The sequence below is a fragment of the Myotis myotis genome, unplaced genomic scaffold, assembly GCF_014108235.1.
Source record: "Myotis myotis isolate mMyoMyo1 unplaced genomic scaffold, mMyoMyo1.p scaffold_m19_p_34, whole genome shotgun sequence".
Classification (NCBI taxonomy): Eukaryota; Metazoa; Chordata; class Mammalia; order Chiroptera; family Vespertilionidae; genus Myotis; species Myotis myotis.
The window spans coordinates 2,057,008-2,081,232 of NW_023416340.1; the positions used below are offsets into that span (position 1 = coordinate 2,057,008).

The 24,225-nt window shown below is 52.2% G+C and overlaps 2 pseudogenes; both read left to right on the forward strand.

Moving 5' to 3' along the window:
- Positions 1–7,726: 7,726 nt before the first annotated feature.
- LOC118652763 lies at positions 7,727–10,162 on the forward strand (annotated as a pseudogene).
- Positions 10,163–22,837: 12,675 nt separating this feature from the next.
- LOC118652764 lies at positions 22,838–24,208 on the forward strand (annotated as a pseudogene).
- The last annotated feature ends 17 nt before the right edge of the window (positions 24,209–24,225 follow it).

Consider the following 24,225-nt stretch of genomic DNA (forward strand, 5'->3'; position numbering starts at 1 on the left):
CAATGCTAAGGGTTTCAAGATGATCAGTATTCGCCCAGAGGGAGGGGCTGCGCAGATCCTCGGGCAGGGAGGTGGGAGAAGTGTGAAAGCGTGTAGTCGGGACAGGACGACTCAGTTTTCCCCATCTGTGAAATGGGCTCGCCCTCCGGGCTCCCTGAGGAGCCTCTGGGAGAGAATGGTGTGGAGTCAGAGGAGTTCGAGTCTTTCCCCTTTTTCCGTTTGGGACAGACAGGGTAGGAGAAGAATCGGGGTGGGGAGAGGGCTGGAGAACTGATCGCTAAATCCTGATTAGGACCCTAAGCTAGCCTCTCCCAGCTTGTTCCCTCCCTAGGAAAATGGGGGACTGGAGGACCTTGAAGGTCCCTTGGATTCGAGGCCCAAGCCCAGGGCTGGCCCCGTCTGCTACCCCATCCCCACATTCCATTTCCTGGGCCCAGACCATCCGCCTTGTGGCCATGCCTCCAGTGCCTCCATTCAACCCCCTCTAACTGATTCCTTCCATCCTCTGCAACAGAGACGCGCCACCTCCTCCCCACCACCTCCAGAAGCTCCCGGCTGGGGCCCACTGCCTCTCCTCCCCCTCCCCCCATTGCCATGCCTGGGCCACGCCCACCCCACCACCCACCCCCAGTGTCCGTGTGTGACCTAGTGCACCATGTATTAGCTTCCATGGCCCCCACCCCGGCCCCCACCACACCCCCTCCCCCCACCCCCCTCCCTCGGCGACTTCACCTTTTTTTGCCGCGATAAACGCCATCTCAGCATCTGTGTCTAATGTTGTCTTTTTTGCTTGACATCACACACTCCTTCTTAACCCATCCCCTTCCCTCTGCCTCCTCCCCACACCTCCACCCTCATCCTGAATTCTTTCCCCCTCTCCCCCAGGGCTCTGGGCATCTAGGGGTGGCGGGTGGGGGGACCCCTGAGGATGGGTGACGGAGGGGCGGGGCTGAATGTTCTCTCTGGACGGGATGAGCACCCAGAGCAGGCTGTCTGAGGGGAGCAGGTGCCCCGGGTTTCGTTTCCAGGCCTCAGTGTCCAACCAGGAGGATGGGCACCGCCACATGGCACATCCTCGGCACCACGGTCCCGCAGACACGCTCCCGGGCACACACCCCCACACACAGCATTGCACAGGCACAACCCCACGCACGCCAGGGTAGCCTAGGGCCGTGGTCGGCAAACTGCGGCCCCTTGAGCGTGGCTCTTGCACAAAATACCACAGTGCGATTGAAACTTCGTGACCACACTCAACGGGCCAAAGAGCCAAATGTGGCTCGCAAGCCGCAGTTTGCCGACTACTGGCCTAGGGTTACGGTGTGGGAGTCCGTTGAGATCCGGGTTCAAGTCCCAGTGCTGCTATGGAACCCTGGGACTTTGCCCCTCTGTGCCTCCATCTCCCCATCTGCAAAATGGAGATTTTTTTAATTGTTATTTCTATGGCGTCTGCTAGGATTTAATACACCACTCGCTTCAAAGATATATGGAGCAGCTATGATGGGTAAGGCGCTGTGCTAGGTGCTGAGGGTAAAGCAATTAACAGACCCACACGCCTCTGCCTATTCTACTGGAATCTGGAAATTCTTCCTCAGCACAGAAGCTGGCACATGGAACTAAAATCAACTCAGAGGCTGCAAGCCGCCGCCAGCCGGCCTGGCTGGGGCACACGTCATCTTGTTTGGGCCGAACAGCGTTTGTGTGAATTCAATCCTAGCATTTCATCCTGGGGAGGCTTCTGGAAATCTGGCTTTCCAGCCCGTCTTGAGAAACTGGATGTGGTCTCTTGGGATGCAGATAACTGGATGAGTTGGAGAGTCGCTGCCCATCTTCCTGGGCAGGGGGCTGTGTCACAGGCCTGGCCCCTGGGCCCACTGGGATTTGCAGCCCCCATGCTGTGTGATACTAATCTCCTTACATGCGTGGAGGTGCCAGGTGATGAGGTGGCCAGCAGGAGGAAGGATAGAGAGGGAGAGGGAGAGACAAGAGACATGTCTAGGGAGAGGCCAGACGCGCTGGTTCTGAAGTGACCAGGGCACCTCCCTTCTTTCTGGATCTCAGCCTCCACATTTGGAAAACACCCGGGAGAAGCTGTCCTTACCTTCTGGAATATTCCAGAAGGATTCCACCAGCGAGTCACCTGACACAGAGGAGATGCCCAGCAGATAGTGGTCACTGGAGAGAACCCCCTTGGCTGAAAAACTGACAACAGGATTCTAGAGAATGGCAAGCCAAGAGAGGGGGGCAGGAGGGAAAAGGAGGCAGGTGAGACAAAGTAAGAGACAGCCATGGGGATAAAGACAAGGGGAGACGTGGAAAGGCGTCCTCAGCCGCTTGGGGTATGTTTTTTCATTTGTTCACTCGTTCTTTCATTCAACAGGCGTTTATGGAGCACCTATTATGTTCTCAGGCCTAGGGACATGGCAACAGCCATGACAAGTCACTGGTCTTGTGTTAAGAGCCTGTGAGCCATCTCCCCAACTTTTAGGAGGTAGTAGATGCTCAAAAATCTACCAGGCCTTGCTCACCGGCACCTCTGGTCCTGACCTGTGACCGTCACATACTGCCTGGTATTTAGAAATATCACCAAGTCGGGCCATTTTCAGGGCAGAGTATAGAGGAATTTTCCACCAGGAAGCCGAGAACTTGGAAGGGATTTGGAGGAGTGGGTGGAGTTTAGTCTCTGTTCTGCTGTGTGACTTTGGGAAGTTCTCATGACCTCTCTGGCCCAGGAGATGGAAAGGAAAGGACATGAGGCCAGGATGCAGGTGAGTAAAGGTGGATTCCTCACTCCCTCAAAGCCTCCACACCTCCTCTTGGGGGCAGGGGTGGGGGTGGGAGGGAGAATTGCAGAGGTCTGGTTCCTCGATGAGAAGAGAGATAAAGAAAGAAGACAGAAGAGGTCCCTGGAGGAAAAAGATGGCCCTAGAGACAGGGCTGGGCTGGGAGGAGGAGAGGGGGAGGGGACCTAGTTGGGGGTGTCAGGGGCTTAGGGGTGGCTCTGACCTTGGGGCAAGGTCGTTAAGAGGACAGAGATGGTGAAAGTGGACTGGCAGAGGGAAAGACAAGAGCAAACAAAACAAAGCAGGCAGAAAGAGAACAGAGATGGGGAGGGAATCCCAGATTTAGCGAAAATATAGTACGTCTGGTGAGATTTGAATTTCAGATTATTTTTAATGAATCGTGTATTTGTTAATCCTCGCCCAAAGATATGTTTTTACTGATTTTAGAGAGAGGGGAAGGGAGAAAGAAAGAGAAACATCAATGTATGAGAGAAACACTGATCGATTGCCTCCAGTATGTGAACCCGAAACCTAGGCATGTTCCCTGGCCAGGAATCGAACCAGCAACCTTTCGGTGCATGAGATGATGCTCCAACCAACTAAGCCACACCGACCAGGGCAGTAATTTCTTCTTCTTTTTTTAAACATGTTTTTATTGATTTCCGGGAGAGGGAGAGAGAGATAGAAACATCAATGATGAGAGAGAATCATTGATTGGCTGCCTCCTGCACGGCCCCTACTGGGCATTGAGCCCACAACCAGGGCATGTGCCTTGACTGGGAATCCAACTGTGACTCCTGGCTCCTGGGTCAAAGCTCAACCCCTCTACCACACCCACCCACCAAGCTAGGGCAGTCATTTCTTAAGTCTAAGACTGTCCCATGCAAGCTTGGGGGCCAGACTTACGCTAAAATATCTAACACTGAAATGTAACTAGTTATTCTGCATTTTATCTGGCAACCCTTGATGGAGAACGAAGATCAGATGGGCAATAATGAGGCCAAGGGAACTTATGAGAGGAGCCAGGTCATCCAGGCCCGCTGTCTGGAATCTCAAATCGGGCGTGCCTTGCGCACTGCCCCTCCCTCTGCCCCTGGTCTCCGCTCTCTCTGCCTCGGTCTGCCCAGCTCTATCCCCGGGCACCTCTCTTTTCCACTGTCCCCTCCCCTCCTCTCAGTTCCTCAGTCTTCCTCTACCCTCAGGAGTCTGCCTCAGACATCAGAAGTGGTTGGGTCACCCAGGTCATGAAGTGGAGGCTGGGACTTCAGGGACAAGATCCCGCGGGCCTGTGACAGAGAGGTTGGGAGTGCACTCGGGGACACGACCCCCCCTCAGTCGGGCTGTTGAAGCTTGGGGCTCGAAACAGACATTTTGCCAGAACGCTCCATGCGCGGCAAGGCCTCGCTGAATCCAACAAGTCCGGCCCTCTCCAATGTCCTCCCATCCTCTTGCCTCCAACCGCTACGCCCGCTGGCGTCCAGGCTCTAAAGCAGCGGTTCTCAACCTGTGGGTCGCGACCCCTTTGGGGGTCGAACGACCCTTTCACAGGAGGCGCCTAAGACCATCGGAAAACACATACATAATTACATATCGTTTTTGTGATGAATCACTATGCGTTCATTATGTTCGATTTGTAACAATGAAATTGGGGGTCACCACCACAGGAGGAACTGTATGAAAGGGTCGCGGCATGGGGAAGGTTGAGAACCACCGTTAGGAAAGGGTCCCCTTCCCACTCGGCTGCTCCGGCAACCTGGGAGGTCTCTGGCACTGTGTCCGGCCCCCTGCCCTTGCCTCTGCCAGCACTCCTCTCTGCCTCAGTTTCCCTTCAGTACTTCTCTGGGTGTCCGTCTCACATCTCCCTTCTTCTATCACTTATTTTATTTTTTTTCAATTTCATCCGCTGTATCGCTGAGCTGGTTGGGTCTCCCCTGTCTCTGCGGGGCGTGGGGTCTCGGCGTGGCTCTCTGAATCGCTACCTCTTTCTCTCTAGCTGTGTGCCCCTGATTACTCAGCGGCAGCCAACAGGAAGGACCCAGTGGGGCAGTGAAAGGAGAAAGGGACTTATTGGGACTTATGAAGGGACACAGTGCCCGTCAGGAGACACAGACTCTAGGCCACCGCCCAGAAAAGGCCACCCCGGAGGGCTGCTCCCGGCGCGACCAGAAGCCGGCTCACACCCACACCGGCTCGCTCCGACCAGCTGCCCTTCTCCCACCTGAGCTTAATTAGAAATCCAAGCTTCCCGCGAAGGCATCTGATTGGTGGAACCTAAATCTCTGCCTGCCACGCCCCCCCACCACAAGGTATTCTGGGAAGTGTAGTTTTATCCGGCCCAGCCAGCAATTAGTGCAGTAGGAGAATTAAATAGATGTGACGTGGAATAAAATGTTCCGGGGCGTCCATTTTCTCCCCATTATTGCACGCACTCTCTCACTGTCCATTTGTGTGTGTGTTTTTTAAATTTTATTACAGTTGACATTCAATTTTATACATACAATTTTCAATTACAGGTGACATTCAATATTACATTCATTTCAGGTGTATGTACAGCATACTGGTTAGACATTCATATATCTTACAAAGTGATCTCCCCTTAAGTCTAGTATCCACCTGGCCCCATACATAGTAATTACAATATTATTGACTATATTCCCTATGCTGTAGGTCTATCTCTCCATGTTCATATGTTTCTCTCATTCACGCCTTCTCTTTGACTCTTTTTTACTTTTTATTTCGGAGAGGAAGGGAGAAGGAGAGAGAGAAACATCAATGAGAGATAGTCATTGATCAGATGCCTCCTGCACGCCCCCTACCGGGGATCAAGCCCACAACCTAGGCATGTGCCCTTGACCGGAATCGAACCCGGGACCCTTCAGTCCACAGGCCAATGCTCTATCCACTGAGCCCAACCAGCTAGGGCTTTGTCTCTGGTTTTTTTGCCTCTTTTTCACGGTCCAGTTTTATTTCAGTCCTGCCGTCTCTATGGCCTTCTTTGGTCCTCTTTATTCATGGCGGGCTGCTCAGCACTGAACCCCATAGTCTCCCTGCCTCACCCTCACCCTTATCGCCAGGTCCAGCTCCAGCACGGAGGGGAGTCTCCCTCTCAGCCTTCACCCCATCGCCAGCTGAACGGAGGCTCAGAGCTGCAGGGAGGGAAGGTATGAGTGCCCCTGATTCTGCATACGAGCCAGGAAAAGGACCCAGACCTAGGCATTTCTCAGCTGCTCTCTGTGCAAGTGGGCAAACCCAGTGCCTCCAGGTGGGCAACGTGAACCCAAAGAGGTTGGTGAGTTTCTGGCTGGAGCTGGGGTGGCCACAGGGATTTGGGGACAAAGCCAGGCCCTCTGTCAGCCAGATGTAATTGACAACTCAACCAACCTGCTCTCCTAGAAGCTGTGGCTCCCTCGGCTCCCTGCCTCTTCACTCACTGCTCCTCGCCCCCCTGATGATCTTAGAACTGCAGGGCAATGGAGCTCTGTCCTTCTCAGGAAGCACCAAAAGTATCTGCTATGTGCCCTCGATTCATTGCCAGGCACTGTTCTAGACACTAGGGAACAGAGGGGACAGCAATGTCCCTGTCTTTAAGAACTGACACGCCGATGAGGAATAGACAAGGAGCAAGGTAAATAAGTGATACAGAGCACTAGGCGATCATGCATGGCATGAAGGAAAATGAGACAGAGAAGGGAAATAGTGCTGGAAGCGAGGGGCATTATCATTTTGAGTAAGGTTAACGGAAAGGCTATAATGAAAACGTGACATGTGAGTAAAGGCCTGAAGGAGAGGTGGGAGTGAGAATGTGGGTATCTGGGGAAAGAGCGCTCCAGGAAGAGGGAACAGCAAGTGACAAGGCCCTGGGGTAGAATGTGCCTAGAGCAGTGGTCGACAAACTGCAGCTCGAGAGCCACATGAGGCTCTTGGGCCCCTTGAGTGCGGCTCTTCCACAAAATACCGACTTCTGCGCATGGGCCACGAAGTTTCAATCGCACTGGACGCGCGCCCGCATGTGGTATTTTGTGGAAGAGCCACACTCAAGGGGCCAAAGAGCCACATGTGGCTCGCAAGCCGCAGTTTGCCGACCACGGGCCTAGAGTATATGTGGAACAGCAAGAAAGCAAGAGTGGCTTGAGCAGAGTGAGCGGGAGGGTGGGGGGGGGATGAGATCAGAGAGGAGACAAAGGGGCCCCTACTATTAGGGTCTTGAGGGCCAATGTGGGTCTTTGACTTCTATATCTTGTGAGGTGGAGGCCATGGAGGGTTCTGAGCAGAGGAGGGATGTGAGCTAACTCAGGTTTAATATTTTTTAATTCTTTATTGTTTAAAGTATTACATATGTCTCCTTTTCCCGCCATCGACCCCTCCCCAGCCTATTTTATATTTTCAAATACATTTTTATTGATTTCAGAGAGGAAGGGAGAGGGAGAGAGACAAAAGCATCAGTGATTAGAGAGAATCATTGATCGGCTGCCTCCTGCACGCCCCACACTGGAGATCGAGCCCATAACCAGGCCTGAACTGGGACCTCCTGGTTCATAGGTCAATACTCAACCACTGAGCCACACCGGCTGGGCCTGACTCAGATTTTTTTTTTTAATTTTATTTTTAAATATATTTTATTGATTTTTTACCGAGAGGAAGGGAGAGGGATAGAGAGTTAGAAACATCGATGAGAGAGAAACATCGACCAGCTGCCTCTTGCACACTCCCCACTGGGGATGTGCCCGCAACCAAGGTACATGCCCTTGGCCGGAATCGAACCTGGGACCCTTGAGTCCGCAGGCCGATGCTCTATCCACTGAGCCAAACCGATTAGGGCCCTGACTCAGATTTTAACAGGATCCCTCTGGTTGTTGTGTGGGGAACGGGCTGTGGGGGATGGGGGCTAAGGGGCTGGAATATACGGGAGCCCAGTGAGAGGATGCCCGCAGAAGTCCAGGAAGAAGATGCTGGTGGCTGTGGAGGAGGAGAGGAATGGTTGGACACTGGGAGAATTTGAAGGCAACATGATGGCATTTGCTGGCCAACTGGCTGTGGGGAGTGAGAGACGAAGAAGAATCAGAGATGACTTCTTGTCACAGAAAGCTCTTAGGACTGGAGTTTGGTTCCAATTAGGATTAGAAATCAATCAGGTTAAGGCTAAGAGTAAGGATCAGGCCTTAGCCGCTTTGGCTCAGTGGATAGAGCTTTGGCCCACAGACTGAAGGGTCCCAGGTTTGATTTCAGTCAAGGTGCATGCTGGCTGGATCCCCGGCCCGGGTCAGGGCACATGCGGGAGGAAACCAGTTGATGTGTCTCTCTCACATCGATGTTTCTCTCTGTCTCTCCCTCTCCCTTCCATTCTCTCTCTAAAAAAAAACAAAAAACAAACAAAAAAACACCACCAACAACAATGGAAATATCCTCAGGTGATCATTAACCAAAAAAGGGGGGCGGGGGGAATCAGTAGCAATCAGTATCACCAGAATTTGGTTTAGGGTTGAAGAAAGAGTCAAGATTCCCTGGCCGGCCCTGGCCGGTTTGGCTCAGTGGACAGAGTGTGGGACTGTGGACCAAAGGGTCCCAGGTTAGATTCCGGTCAAGGGCACGTACCTCTGTTGCAGGCTCCTCCCCTGCCAGGCCCTGGTCAGGGCGCTTGCAGGAGGCAGCTGATCTAGGTGTTTCTCTCACATCGATATTTCTCTCTGTCTTTCTCTCTCTCTCCCACTCTCTGTAAAAAGCAATGGAAAAATATCCTCGGGTGAGGATTTAAAAAAAAAAAAAAGATTCCTGGCCAATGTTCCCAATAGTTAGAGCATCGACACCCCAGCTCTTACACACACACACACACACACACACACACACACAAAGTGAAGGGTTGGGGATTTGATTCCCTATCAAGGGCGTACTAGGGTTGCAGGTTTGCTCCCTGCCCCCAGTCAGGGCTCCTGTTGGAGGCAACCAGTCGATGTGCGTGTGTGTGCGTGCGTGTGTGTGTGTGTGTGTGTGTGTGTGTGTGTGTCTCCTCCCCTGCCTCCCTCCCTCCCACTCTCTCTGAAAAAAGCAATGGATCCTCTGGTGAGGATTAACAGCAACAAAAAAGATTGAGGTAAAGATGACAACTGACATTGGTGTTTGGGTTCTGATGGTGGGTAGGGCTCGGGGTATGTAGGATAAGGGTGAAGATTAGGCACAGAGTTTAGACTGCTTGTAGCTAGAACCCGTCAAGGCAAGGCTTATGGCTGAGATGGAGGCTGTGTGTGTGGATCTAGGACTGGATTGGAGCTACGTCTGGGGTCAAGGTCAAGGTGAATCTGTGGTCAGGACCAGGGTTAAGGTTTAAGACTGGAGTATATCATGATCATCAGATTTACAGTTAAAAGCCAGGGTCAGGTCATAAGTTTAGGATTAAGGACCGTGTTGAGGTGCAGAACAAAGTCAGAGCTAGGTTTATAATAGAGACAGGGCTCGGGATATAGCTGAGGTCAGGGTCAGGTCAGGCCACCGGTAGGGCTAAGACGAGGACTGGGGTAGGCTTACCTTTAAGTGCTGACCCAGCTTTTGTCAGAATGTGGGCTGGGGTGGCTGGAGGGCAAGGCGGGGGCCTGTGTGGCCTCTTTGCCTCTTTTTGCCGCCCGGACACTGCACAGGCCCCTGAAGATCCGGACTTGGAAGCACATCGCTGACCACCCCTGGGAAACTGTTACAACAGCTGCAAGGCGGAACCACCTCCACCCTCTGAACCCCAGCGTGGTTGGAGTGGATGCACTGGACAGGCATAGATCCTTCTGGAGAGTGGCACCGCAGAGCGGGGACCGCCTTCCATCGTGCAGCAAGATCCAAAACATATGGGCAAGGACAGTCTGTAGTTGATCAACCTTCTGGCCCTTTAAATACAGCTCCTCATGTTGTGACCCAACCATATAATTCTTTTCGTTGCTACTTCATCACTGTAATGTTGCTACTGTGGTGAATCGTAATGTAAATATCTGATATGCAGGATGGTCTTAGGAGACCCCTGTGAAAGGGTCGTTCGACCGCCAAAGGGGTCGCGACCCACAGGTTGAGAACCGCTGCTGTAGAGAGAACAATGGAACGCAAATCCACGCATATTTCATTTACAAATATGGGTTCAGTAGGTGAGAGACATACATAAACCACATTCTCCGGAGGCAGAAAACACTGTTTTGATTCAAGAGGCCGTAATCGCTGTGAAATGAGTCGGTGTCAGTAGTTGATCTCAAAGGGCTGATGGCAAGTGTGATACCTTCAAATGCTAAGGAAGGCCGAGTAGCAACGGGCTGGGCCATACATCGATTAAATGCTGAGGTTGAAGAATTGACGGCTTTGGCACCCACCCACCCCCCACCCCCATGGCGGCAGCAGCATTTGTAGAGAAATGATGAAACTTGGTACACAGCACCCACTCCCCCAGGTCTCTCCTAGCGGGCATTACATTTATTTGTTATTTTAAAATACCACTGCATTTTAGGTAGATTTTTTTTTTAATAAGCTGAAGGCTATATGACTTGAGCAAAACAAAGAAATACAGGGCTTCTAAATAAAACAGGGGGAAGAATGCGGGTTGGGTTAAGGTTCTGATTGAGTCAGGACTAATGCAGGCTGGAGGTGGATGTGAATTGAAGGTTTGGGAATTTTATTTTATTTTATTTTATTTATGTATATCCTTTTTTAAAAAATATATATTTTATTGATTTTTTACAGAGAGGAAGGGAGAGGGTTAGAAACATCCATGAGAGAGAAACATCCATCAGCTTCCTCCTGCACACCTCCTACTGGGGATGTGCCTGCAACCAAGGTACATGCCCTTGACCGGAATTGAACCTGGGACCCTTGAGTCCGCAGGCCAACTCTCTATCCACTGAGCCAAACTGGTCAGGGCTTATTTATATCTTTTTATTGATTTCAGAGAAAAAGGGGAAGGGAGAGAGATATAGAAACACCAATGATGAGAGAGAATCATTGATCAGCTGCCTCCTGCACACCCCCCACTGGGGATCAAGTCCACAACCTGTTGCTCGGAATCAAACCTGAGACCCTTCACTCCACAGGCCGGTGCTCTATCCACTAAGCCAAACTGGGTAGGGCTATTTTATTTATTTTAAGGTTTGGGAATTTTGAGGTCTCGTCGGCTTTCCGTACGGGAATGTACGTTGAGTTTGGCATTAGGTGAGGTGACATTAGCTGCTGCAACCAATAAACCCTGGCATCTCAGTGGCTTAAGACAACGATGCAATGTGTGTCTAAAGCAGGAAACATTCATGTGTTGGTGCTACTACCGTCAGCACAAGGAAGCGGAAGGGGGACAGGAAGCCTTCCTAGCTTCTGCCAGCCCAGAAGTGACCCAGGTCACCTCTGCCCATCTTCCTCTCAAAAACACTTGTCCCGCGGCCCTCCCCAGCCATGCAGAATGGGCCGTGCGACGACAAGAGTGGGAATCGAGGAAGAGAAAGAGTCGTAGTCCTTCGCCCTGGGTGGGAGGACTGAGAAGGGGACGTGGCCAAAAGTCCAAAGACATGACAGAGAGGGACTGAGAAAGAGAATGCAAGACAGAAATGGACAGAGACCAGAGAGAATGAGGGGAGAACTCAGAGAGATAAAGGGACAGAAACGTAGAGAAAGGGACAGAGAGCCAGAGAGAGGGGGTTAGGGGGTGAGGGGTGAACACAATAGATTCCCAGAAGGGTGGCAGACTGAGACCCAGAGAGAGAAAGAGAACAAAACAAAACAAACAAAAGAAATCCGGAAGCCCTCTCCTACCTTCAGCTGAGCCACCCTTCCCCTCTCTCTGTGCGTAGTGAGGCCTGACTAGTGGGTCCCTCTGAGTGATATTCATACGTAGTCCATTGGTTCATTTTAGTAGAGGTGTCATTTTCTATTTCTTTTCCTTCTCTCTTTTTTTTTCTTTTTAACTTGTATATCTTAGAGGCAATGAGAGGGAGCCTACCAATTCTGACCACTCCTCTTTAGAAACAAACAAACTGACAAGGCAACCAAACCCTTCCCTTCTAGCTGCAGAGCTGAGATTGGGGGGAACTTGGAGGATGAAGGCAGCTTGTCAGTGGCCTTGGCTGAGCGGTACCGCGCCTCACCAGGTGCCCGCGGCTCTTGTCTCCCCACCAGAAGAGATGGTTTTGGTCCCTGGAGAGGGACCAGGTCACTTATAAAGGGGTGCGGGTGGGTAGCCGTCTCTGGGTCCGTGGCCTTTACAGCCTCTGCCTAACCCCCTCCGGAGGCCCGGAGATTCGTGTGGCCCCGGCGCAGGATGTACCTCGCCAACTCCAGTGGGCAAGACCTTTCCAGGGGCAAATACAGTCTCCAGGACCCACACCCTCCGCACAATAGTGACTACTCGAGGCTCAGGGCTTTGAGGGGAGGGGGCGGCGGGATGGCAGACCCTCAAGGGCAGGGGGCGGTGCTGGACCGGGTGGAAGCAGGGTAGCCGGAGTGGATGGGCAGGAGACTTCGCGTTGGGGGCTGGAAGGGAACCAAACATGAAATCGATGGGGGCGTGGCTTCATGGCGATGATTGCAGGACTGAGGCGGGGCTTGTCCTAGTACCGTGGGCGTGGCTAGGGGCGTGGTCCTGTTTGCCGTGGGCGTGGCTCTGTTTGCCGTGGGCGTGGCTTTATGGCGGTGATTGAAGGGCTGAGGCGGGGCGTGGTCCTAGTGTCGTGGGCGTGGCTAGGGCGTGGCCAAGGAGCGCAGGCCTTCAGCTGACTTGCCTTAGCCCTGGAATTGAGCGCTGCGGAGAGGACCTGGGTCCCCACCCCGCCGGTTCGGCTCGCACGGGGGCGGACGTCGGAGAGAGGATGTTGGTTCCCTCCAGGCCTGGAGAGAGGATGCCAAGGGGTAATCTTGTAACTAGTCCTGGAAGCGGAAGTTCCGGAAAGTATCTATTCTGGCCGGCTCCTCCGACTCAGGAAAACACGGGGCGGCAAACATAGTAACAACACCCAGCGGGCAGCCATGAAGCCGATGCAATAGGCGCCAGCACACACTGTGGAAGGCCACACTTACCCCAAGAGGCCGCCCCGGCTGAGCCCCCAACGGCACACTGGGCCGAGCCTGGCACGTGACATGCGCCATCTCCCTGAATCCTCAAAAGGCCTACGGGGCAGAAACTTAACCTTCATTATACAGACAGAGAAAAAGAGGCACAGAGACACTCAGTAACCTGTCCCAACTCGCCCAGCGGTGAGATGTAAGCTGGGAGCTGAAGTCATGCAACCTCCTTCCCCAGCCCATGTGCAGATCGACTGGGCCTCAGATATTCCCATGAACCCCAGGAGCAGGCACAGGTAACAAGCCACAGACACACAGATGCACGCGCTGGCTGGATGATCCGGTCCCCACGCCCGCCTTGCCAGCTGTGGGACCCCAACCCAGCCCACCCCCCAAGACTGGGGTCCTCACCTGAAGCAACAGTGCAGCCCCTACTGTGTTCAGCTGGCGGAGCTGGAGCCAAATAACCAACCACAAGCCCTAGCCAGTTTGGCTCAGTGGATAGAGCATCAGCCTGTGGACTGAAGGGTCCCGGGTTCGATTCTGGTCAAGGGCACATGCCCGGATCATGGGCTCGACACCCAGTAGGAGGCATGCAGGAGACAGCCGATTAATGGTTCTCTCATCATTGATGTTTCTATCTCTCTCTCCCTCTCCCTTCCTCTCTGAAATCAATAATATATCTATATCTATCTATCTGTCTCTATATAGAGACAGATAGATAGATAGATAGATAGATAAAACGTGGAGACCTCTACAGGACAAACACCCCAGATTCTTCAAAAAATAAAATAAAAATATCCAGCCGCCGGGCCTGAGGTCCCTGGGAAGACCTGGGATGAACTCTAGGGGGTCCTTGACCCCTGAGATCAAAATAAATAAAGGGAGTCCTGGCCTAATGGCTAAGCACAGGGGCTCCAGGGTGCGCCCCTGCTCTGTCACCGACCACCTGTGTGTCACGGGAGAGGCCGTTACCCTCTCAGATCTCACTTCCCATCTGTGTCACGGGCTCATCAAGGTCCTTCCTCCTTGGGTTGCTGTGAAGACTGCTTTCTGACTGTCAAGTATCAGAGCCGAGCCTGGCCCAGACTACGTGCTCTGCAGGTGCTCATCATTATGAGTAGGGGTGAGTCTCCGTTCACCTGTTGAGAGGCCTGGCGTGGACCAAACCAGATAGCAGAACTTCAGTGTCCAGTGAACCCCCTGAAATCACACAGAAAGTTGCGTGTGTTCGTACAGCTTCCATCAGATTCACCAAGGGGTCCCCCAAAGGGTGAGAAAAGAACAAATACAGACAGAGACAAAGTGATGTCTCTCTACAGCCTGGATCTCCTCGGATCACATCACTCTCTGCCCATACCGCCCCCCTCCCCGACCCAGGCCTTCCCATGTCCCATCCCCCTGCCCTGCGGGCTCTACCCTGAACTCCAGGACCGGGGCTCAGTCTTACTTGCACCCCTTGCCCCGCACCCCCACCCCCAGCTTTCTCTTTGCTCATAAAACACACATTTGGTCTTGCCTGGGGGACCTTATTTTTTTTGTACAACAAAAGAAACTTTACCTAAAAATACTTTACAGACCTGGGTGCTTGCGAAAGCTCTTCAGTTAACTGTGTATATAAATGGGGAAAAAAATGAATAAATAACATTAGTATAACAGACCTAAACAAGAACACACTGGCAAAACAAATGGACTTCAAATGGAAACAAATCTTAAAGCTCTGCCATTCTCGTAGGAATGTTTACCTTCTGTTTTTCTTATTCTTTACCAGAGAGAAAGATTAAATACTATAAATACAAAGTTTCTTGTGTTAATGACACACTTTTAAAATCGCCAACACAGGTCTCACCCGAGCTTTCTGTTTACCTTCCACACGGAGGCACAGGCACCTTTTACACTGGCTGTTCCCCTTCTTTCCAACTCCAAACATCCCTGAGCACAGGGTGCTCTCCAACGTCCCGCCTACCGTAGCCACACAGCCCGCCCCGACACTGTGTCTAGCCTTCACGGCAGCATGATTCGTTCATTCATTTCAACATGTCTACGCGGAGCGTATGGCCACGTGCTGTTCGAGGCACAGACACAGCAGGCAAGTCCCTGCCTTCAGAGGCTCGCACTCTGAACCTCGTAACCATTTCTTTGCTGGAGTGTTGTGCTCCTCCCCCTCCCCCAACCCCACTCCCAACTAACAGGTTTGCTCCCGAGAGCAAGAAGCATTTGTCACATTCTGATGCACAGGTTGGAAATGTCACTCTGCTGTGTACCATTTAAAGCCGGCCCAGCGGCCCACGGGGTCCTGCACTATCTCTCACCTCCTCCCACTCTCCCTCTCAGTCTACCTAAGCCACCGTGTCCCTTCAACACACCAGGCACACTCTGACCTTGGGGCCTTTACACTGGCTATTATTTCCTCCGTCTGGGACATGCTTCCCCCACATGTCGACAAGGCTCCCTCTCTCTTCTCCTTTAAGATTCTTCCGAAGTGCCGCCTCCTCCAAGAGGCCTTCCCTGACCACTCTCCAGCTCCCTACCGCCTTTATTTTTTTTTTGTTTCTTTATCACATAGACCTACCTGGCATATTACATTTCAGTTGTCTATCGTATTTGCCATCTGTCTAGAATTCCAGCTTGTATGTTTTGTGCATCACTGTATCTTCAGCACCTAGAACAGTGCCAGACACGCGTTAGGTATTCAGCAAGTCTTTGCTAAAGGAATGAGCAAATATCCTCCCGTCTCTCTGTGCCCCACAGGCCCCGTCCCTCAGCCTAGCACCCTTCAGTAAATCTTTGGTGAGGAAATGAAATTACAAGTACTGGCTAAAGCTCACTATATACCTCTTCTAATGACTTTACCTGCGTTGTCAGCTGTCACCCTCAAAGCAGCCCCATCGTGCCCTGGCCGGTTTGGCTCAGTGGATAGAGCGTCAGACCTGCGGACTGAAGGGTCCCAGGTTTGGTTCCGGTCAAGGGCACATGCCCAGGTTGTGGACTCAATCCCCAGTAGAGGGCGTGCAGGAAGCAGCCAATCCATGATTCTGTCTCATCATTGATGTTTCTCTCCCTCTCCCTTCCTCTCTGAAATCAATAAAAATATATTTTAAAAAAAAACAAAAAAAAACCCCACAGCCCCATCGCAGGAGGTCTGCAATGTTCTCTGTCTTTGTGAAAAGGAGGAAACAGGAGCCCAGAGAGGTGATGTCACTGGCTCAAAGCCACACAGCTGAGAGTGGCAGTGCAGAGGCTGTACCCAGGCCCTCTGGCTGCAGCGGCCACACCCCCAACCACCCTGCTAAGTATCACATGATTCTTGTTTTCTGGCTCCTGTCTCTGTCCTCCTCGCCTGGAACCTGCCTCCTTCCATCACGGCCGATGTGCGTGTCCCTCTTCTCTCTCTGCAGACCTGAATTTGCATCCAGGCTCACCGGGTGACCTCGGTGACAGGGGTCACCTCCCCGGGCCCCATTTCCTGTTCTGTAACATGGGGAGATTAGAAAGTCACTTGTCAGGGTTGTCCTGAGGGTTTCATGGGATTGCACAGGCCAGCACCCAATAGAGAGGCTGCAAGGACAATGACCATGAGCTCCTCGGTCCTGGGGGCGGGGGCGGGGGCGGGGGCGGGGGGCGGGTCATTATGCTGATCATCATCTCCCCTGTCTTGGTCTCTGCACAAGTGTGTCCCTCGTGCCCTATCAGAGTCCTTGTCACCTGGGTATGTTTCTCTCCCCCTCTGTCTCAGCATTTCTCTCTCCTGCCCCTTCCCAGCCCTCTCATGCAGCCGGAGAGCTATCTTCTGCCAGGCACCAGGCACCAGGCACCAGGCACCAGGCACCAGGCGGAGGGTGCCTCCCCCAGTAAACAAGGCAGCCGGGAAGTCTGGTCAGCAGAGAGGTGGGCCCTGCTGTGGGGGTAGACGAGGTGCTCAAGTAAACAGCCCAGGCTGATGAGTTTCCCATCAGTATCGCCTTGGACTCTCCCTTCGCGCACAGGGCTGACGCACCTCGGAAGAAAGCTGTCTGCAGAGGGATGCCCTTCAATTAGGGACCCAATAAAACACCACAGGGAGGAGGGGGAGGAGAAGGGTCGCCATGGCCTCAATCAGAGAATCCTAGAGAGAAAAAACAGCAACAATTGGGGGAAAGATAGCAATAAAAGATTCTGGCAAGCCACAGAATCTAAGTCTCTGGCCAGCAGGTGTGGTTGCTAAGGGGAGTTCCGGGAGCTCAGAACCCTCACCCCTCCTTAGTCATTCCACACGCCCAGCAGATGCCACAGCGGCAGAGAGGGCGCTGGGCCCCGCGTGCCAGCTCTGCCACCCACAGGGCCTCCGCGGTCTCAGCCGTGCTTCTGCAGAAAGCACGTAGTGCGGAGACCTCCATGCCAGGCTTGGTTCCTCCCTCCAGGAACCTCGTGCTTCCACACGCAGATCCTCTCTCTTCTGCCTTCAGAATGCCCATGGATGTCCAGGAGGCCTCATCCGTCCTTCCTGTGAAGATCTCTGTGGCCCAGAGACCCCATCCTTCCTGATTTCCCACCTCACTCTGTCCCTGTGCCTGGCAGCACCCTCTACGATCCCCTGCTTTCTGTTCACCGCTTTTGCAGGCTCTTAGAAAGGGCAGACGGCCCTGGGCTTGGCTCGAGCCTCGCAGTCACTGTCCGTAACCTTGGACAAGCTCCTCGGCCTCTCGGAGCCTCCCACTGCTCATCTGTCAAATGGGACTATTAGACCCTACTTCACAGGGGCTGGCGAGGTTTCCTGGAGAAGGCACAGCAGGGGGCTGGCCTGAAGGAGACACTCAACAAATAGGTGCCCTTAAGATTATTGCCTCATGCCCAGACGGCATGGCTCAATGGTTGAGTGTTGACCTATGAACCAGGAGGTCATGGTTCTATTCCTGGTGAGGGCACATGTCCAGCTTACGGGCTCGATCCCCAGTGAGGGAAGAGCAGGAGGCAGCCGATCCATGATTCTCTCTCATCATTGATGTTTCTCTCTCTCTCTCTCCCTCTCCCTTCCTCTCTGAAATCAATGTTAAAAATATATTTTAAAAAGACTATTGCCTCAATTGTGTCTTAATGACTATAGCTCACACCTAATGAGCACACCCATGGGCCGGGGTCAGTGTTACTGAGAGCCACCATCCAGTCTGTGCTCGAGGGCAAGCAGGTGGCAGAACCAGGCTGATTACTGAACTGTTACCCATGATGCTTCCCACTCCCTAAACTGTGGGGTTTGTGCTCAAGTCACCCCACTGCCCAACCCAGGGACCCCAACATTATGCCAGAGAGCTCTGACTTGCCTCTTCAGGGAGGTGAGCAGGCAGAAAACCTCGCAGCCAGCCATGAGACCCTGGGTGTGCTTTTATCTATAGGTTTTCAGGAAGTGCTTAGTCTACACGTGTCTGGGGACCTTGGCCAGGAACCATGGCTTTAAGAGACGAAAACTTGGATCCTTCCCATCTGAAGACTCTGTATCATAGAAAGTGGGGTGAGTTCGACCCGGTGATCTGGAAGGTCCTGTGGAGCCCTCAGAAGCCTTCATTCATTCATTCTGTTGACAAGTAGTCACTGAGGCAGGACAGAGCAGTAGTTAAGGACTCTGCTGGCTGCCGGCTGTGTGACCACAGACAAATCACCTAACCTCTCTGAGCATCAGTTGCAAATCAGGAATAATAAGGTGCTTCACTCAGGGAAGCACTGAGGGCCTTGTAGAAACAACCTTGGCTCTGCCCTCGCTCGCACAGTCCAGGGGGAGAGAGAGACCCATCCCCAGTCAGTGATGACACAGAGAGGACAGGGCTGGGATGGAGTCACCCATAGAATTCGACTGACCCAGCGTGAAGGCTGGAAGGCTTCCTGAAGGAGGAACGTGCGAGCTGAGCAGTGCTGGACGTCGTAAGCACTAAAGACGTAGGAATCACCACGTGAGAGATGTATCATTAGTCTGCGGGCAGGCTGCCTCTCCATCCATTCATCCTTCTAAGATCCCCTGCCCTGCTCTCTGCCCGGCCTTGAGCTAGCCGATGCTGAGACACATCAGTGACCAGGACACCTTGTCCCTGACCTTCAGGCTCTCGGATTACCAGTGAGGACAGACATCAAACAAGCGTTATGAAAGAAATTACAGCCCTGGCTGGTTTGGCTCAGTGGATAGAGCGTCAGCCTGCAGACTGAAGGGTCCCAGGTTCGATTCCAGTCAAGGGCACATGCCTGCCGCCCGGGTTGCAGGCTCGATCCCCACCCAGTAGGGGGTGTGCAGGAGGCAGCCAATCAATGATTCGCTCTCATCATTGATTTTTTTTTTTCTCTCTCCCTTCCTTTCTAAAATCAATAAAATATATATATTTTTTAAAATGCAGCAATAAATGTTCACATATATAAAAAAAAAGGGAAAAAAATTAAATAAGCTGGGAAACGATATCACAAGAAGACCTTTCCTGTGACATTCACAAATTCCTCCCTTTGTCACCTCCCAACCATAAGCCCATCCGCAGAGACAATGCACCCACTCAGTCAGCATTTATTAAGCTCTTTCTAAGGCATGGCAGATACAGCGTCTGCCATCACGGAGTTCTCAGCACTTTGTTCAGCCTTTGGTCCCTGACCACACAGAGACAAGGTGAGCTGACGGGGACAGTCCGCTGCCCCTATTCAGTAAATAGAAACCTAAAATATATTTCTCAACGGCCTCTTCCCTGCTTATACGCTTCTGTAGCTCCCTATTTCTCTGAAGGCAAATACCAATAGCTGACCTTGGTCGACATCTTCCTGGTTCTTAGCACCATGAGACCTGACAACCACTTTATATAACATTTCAAAATGCCCCTTTAGTATTCTGAAATTAAACTCATAGGTAATACAGCCACCAACACCAATTTTATTTTCAAAACTTTTTATCATGTCCTAAGTGAACTAACTGCAATGGAGAAATTTATAGTAAACTAGAGGCCCGGTGCACGAAATTCGCCTCAGCCCCACCTGCACCTTCTCGCAGTCCAGGACCCCTCTCTCCTTACCGCTCACCTGTTCACTGCTCCTTGCCACTCAGCTCACTGCTCCTTAGCGCTGCCACGAAGGTGGGAGGGGCTCCCGCCACCACCACTGCGCTCTCCACCCCTGAGTCCAGCTTCTGGCTGAGCAGCGCTCCCCCTGTGGGAGCACACTGACCACCGGGGGCAGCTCCTGCATCAAGCCTCTGCCCCCTGATGGTCAGTGTGCATCATAGCGACCAATTGTTCCACCGTTTGGATGATTTGCATTTTAGGGTTTTATTATATAGGATTAATAATCTATTTTTGTATACAAATGCTCAGGCTCAGCTGTTCTAAAAAAAAAAAAGAAAATCTCATCAGCCCCGGGTGGTGTGACCCAGATGGCTGAGTGCCATCCTGTGCACTGAAAGGTCACCAGTTCGATTCCCAGTCAGGTCACATGCCCAGGTGTGGGGCTCGATCCCCAGTCAGGGGTCATGCTGGAGGCAGCCAATCCGTGTTTCTCTCTCTCCCTCCTCCTCTCCCTCCATGTTTCTCTCTCTCTCTTTCCTTCTCTTTCTCTAAAAAAAAAAAAAAAAAAAATCAAATCCAATTAAAAAATCTCATCAGGCAGATACTAGCATCTAGTGTCAACTCACCACAAATGAGATAAGAATAAACTGTGTTTTGTTTGGACAGTTACCACAATCAGCATTGCCCGGGGTAACGTGGCTTCTAGCAATAGTGAATAAATCTAGATAGAATTCCCGGCAAAACCAAGAACAGGCAGGCCACAATGTGCACAGTTAGTTGAATTCCAGGAAAGGTCAGCGCCTCTTACAATACTGCAACAGCACTCAGTGTCTGTACGTAAAACGCAGCTCGGTTCTGGACTCAGCTCTGCGTACACAGGGTGTCCAGCGGGACACGGGGAAGTTAAGTGGGCCAGGAAAAGGTCTGGTGCGTGTGGGCTGTTGAGATACCTGGCATCCCTGGACCCTGTCCGCTAAAGCCGGTCACACCTCCAGGCACTGAGACAAACTCAAAATGTCCCTATTATTTCCAAAGCATCCCCAGAAGAAGAGCCACAGTCTCATGGCCCCTGCACATCCAGCTGGCCTCCTCCTGGGGTCCTCACTTTGTTCTGGGCACCTCAGCCCCCTGCTGTCCCCAAACTTCAGGCCTCCATACCTTGTGTTCCTCTTTCTAGAAGACTCTCTGTGGTTTCAGCTTTCAGGTCACCTCCCTCCCCTAGCCCAGCCTCTCTCAGAGCAGGTGGTTACGGTCTAATGTTTTCTCATTTGCTGGCTGTTCCCAGGATGGACTGGTTGCCCATGAAACAGGCACAAGGTAGCCATGGTGGCTGCTGAATTTCCAGTGCCCAACACAGGGGGCCTCACTGACTTTTGGGTGGTCACGGTGGTCACTTCTAAGATCAAGCCCCAGTGTTTCCAGACCCAGGCCTGGTGTGGATCCCAACTCTGTCATTTCCCTGCTGTGTGACCTTGGGTACATTCCTTAACCTCTCTGAGGTGCACAGCCTTCTCTGTAAATTGGAAATGATAGTGTCTACCTCCTTGAGTGGTTATGAGGTCCAAATCATGTTTATAGATCATGTATATCAAACAACTAGTGGCCCTGTGCACTAATTCATGCACATTGAAAGGAAATTAATTAGAAGAAATATGTGACTATTGCTATTCGCCCTTTCTCTATAATAGAAGTGTCAACCAAATTCACGATTGACAAGGACAGGTTGAAACACATGCGTGCGATTGGCGCCGGCGAGAGCTTTGTATGTACTGTGCATGCGTGAGTCAACTTAGCCCTTTATATATAGAGAATAAACTTGCTTAATTAGGCCTGCTGTCTGATGTAGCTAAACTTTTTCCAGGCCAGTGAAGGACCCCAACTTCTCTTTCAGGTAATTGTCAGCAACACAGCAGTAAATATCAACACAAAGCAGATTATTATTGTAGATCCCACAGGGAGAACAAAGGGTAAAATATTTCACTGCAGCAGTGTTTGACTATAATCTGCACAGCGAGAAAAACTGAAGTCATTTTGAACGTCCACCATTTCTTTTTTTTTTTTTTTAAATATATTTTATTGATCTTTTACAGAGAGGAAGGGAGAGAGATAGAGAGTAAGAAACATCGATGAGAGAGAAACATCGATCAGCTGCCTCCTGCACATCTCCTACTGGGGATGTGCCCGCAACCCAGGTACATGCCCTTGACCGGAATCGAACCCGGGACCTCTCAGTCCGCAGGCCGACGCTCTATCCACTGAGCCAAACCGGTTTCGGCCACCATTTCTTACTTCTTTTCAATCGGGTCAAGTTTCTAAGCTTTCTAAATCTCCGTTTTCCGGCTAATGAAAAGAAAATAGGATTCTACCAAGTCTCCTATCTACCTACCCCAGGACTTCTGTGAGCATCAAATGAGATGAGGCACGGGAAAACGCTTCACAGACATTTGGTTTCAGTGTACAATGTTTGCACCTGGCTATAAAGCAAGTCCTGTTCCTGGGCTGAAAAAGCTCCAAGGAAGCTAGTCGCTAGGGAGAGGAAGCCGGGGGTTGCTACGTAACATCATTACCCGGCGCCCACAGCCACCATTTCCAGGCTGGGCTGGGCTGTGGGCCGCATTTTGCGCCATGAGGTCTTGGCAGCGTTGGCTGCAATTTGGTGGGGTGTCTCTCCAGGGTGGTGCCGGGGCCTGTGCCCCACTTGGGGGAAGACCAGTGTTGGTTTGTGGGCGCCAGGTCCGCGGTGCCATTTCTCTGTAAATGGCCAGTGCGCATCACGGCAGCTCCTGCATTGAGCATCTGCCCCCCTGGTGGTCAGTGCGCGTCATAGCAACTGGTTGGACGGTTGGACACTTAGCATATTAGCCTTTTATATATATAGATGAACCCCTTTTGGTCCTACAGTGGCAGTGCTGAGCCAGCAGCACCCACCCTCCGTGTATCTGCACCTGTACTCCACTCTGTGCCCTCTGCATGGCCCACTGGGCAACCAAGACAGACCAGGCCATCTCCTTTGCCAAGGACTTCTGGCCTGAGGCATCGCCGTAGCCCCCAATGGAGCCGGCCAACCTGCCGCTTCAGGCACAGCACCAGCAAGCAGATCTCAGTGGACAAGCGGTACCTGGGCATCGGGGACTGCACCGTGCGCATTCCCAAGGAGCAGGGCATGCTTCCTTCTGGAAGGACGACCTGGCCAACGTCATCCGCTACCTCCCCACGTGAGCCCTTAACTTCGCCTTCCAGGGTAGGTACAAGCAGGTCTTCCTGGGGGCGTGGACTAGCACATGCAGTTCTGGAGGAATATTGCTGGCAACCCGGCCTGCAGTGGTGCCATGGAGCCACCTCCCTCTGCTTCATCCACCCCTGGATTTCGCCAGAGCCCATCTGGCAGCCGATGTGGGGAAATTTAGAATTGAGTGGAGTTCAAGGGCTTGTAACTGTCTGGTGAAAATCACCAAGTATGCCCTAACCGGTGTGGCTCAGTGGATAGAGTGTCGGCCTGAGGACTGAAAGGTCCCAGGTTCGATTCCGGTCAAGGGCATGTACCTTGTTTGCGGGCAACATCCCCAGTAGGGGGTGTGCCGGAGGCAGCTGATCGATGTTTCTCTCTCTCTTTCTCATCGATGTTTCTAACTCTCTATCCCTCTTCCTTCCTCTCTGTAAAAAATCAATAAAATATATTTAAATAAATAAATAAATAAATAAATAAATAAATAAATAAATAAAAAAAATATATTTTATTGATTTTTTACAGAGAGGAAGGGAGAGAGATAGAGAGTTAGAAACATCGATGAGAGAGAAACATCGATCAGCTGCCTCCTGCACACCCCCTACTGGGGATGTGCCCGCAACCAAGGTACATGCCCTTGACCGGAATCGAACCTGGGACCCTTCAGTCCGCAGGCCGACGCTCTATCCACTGAGCCAAACCAGTTACGGCTAAAATATATTTTTAAAAAAAGAAAATCGCCAAGTCTGAGGGCATCCTGGATCTGTGCCAGGGCTTCAGTGTTGGCGCGGGCAGTAGCTCCCGGGCTGCCTACTTGGGCTTGTGCAGCACGGCCAGAGGCATGCCCCCGGGCCCCAGGAACACCCACATGGCGGTGAGCTGGATGGCGGTGACGGCCGTGGCCGGCCTGGTCTCCTACCCCTTCAACACCCTGCGGAGTTGATGATGGTGCAGTGGGGGCACGAAGGGGCGGACAGCACGTGCGGGGGGACCGTGGACGGCTGGCAGGAGATCTTCAAGGACAGGGGGGGCAGGGCCTTCTTCAAGGGCGCCTGGTCCAGCGCCCTCAGGGGCCCGGGTAGAGCCTTTTGCTGGTCCTGTACGATGAGCTGAATAAAGCCACCGGGGTGTGCTCCATGCCTAGACACGGGGACCAGGAGAGCCACAGAGACGACGTCACTGTTACAGACCATTGATCTTCCAGAAACTCCAG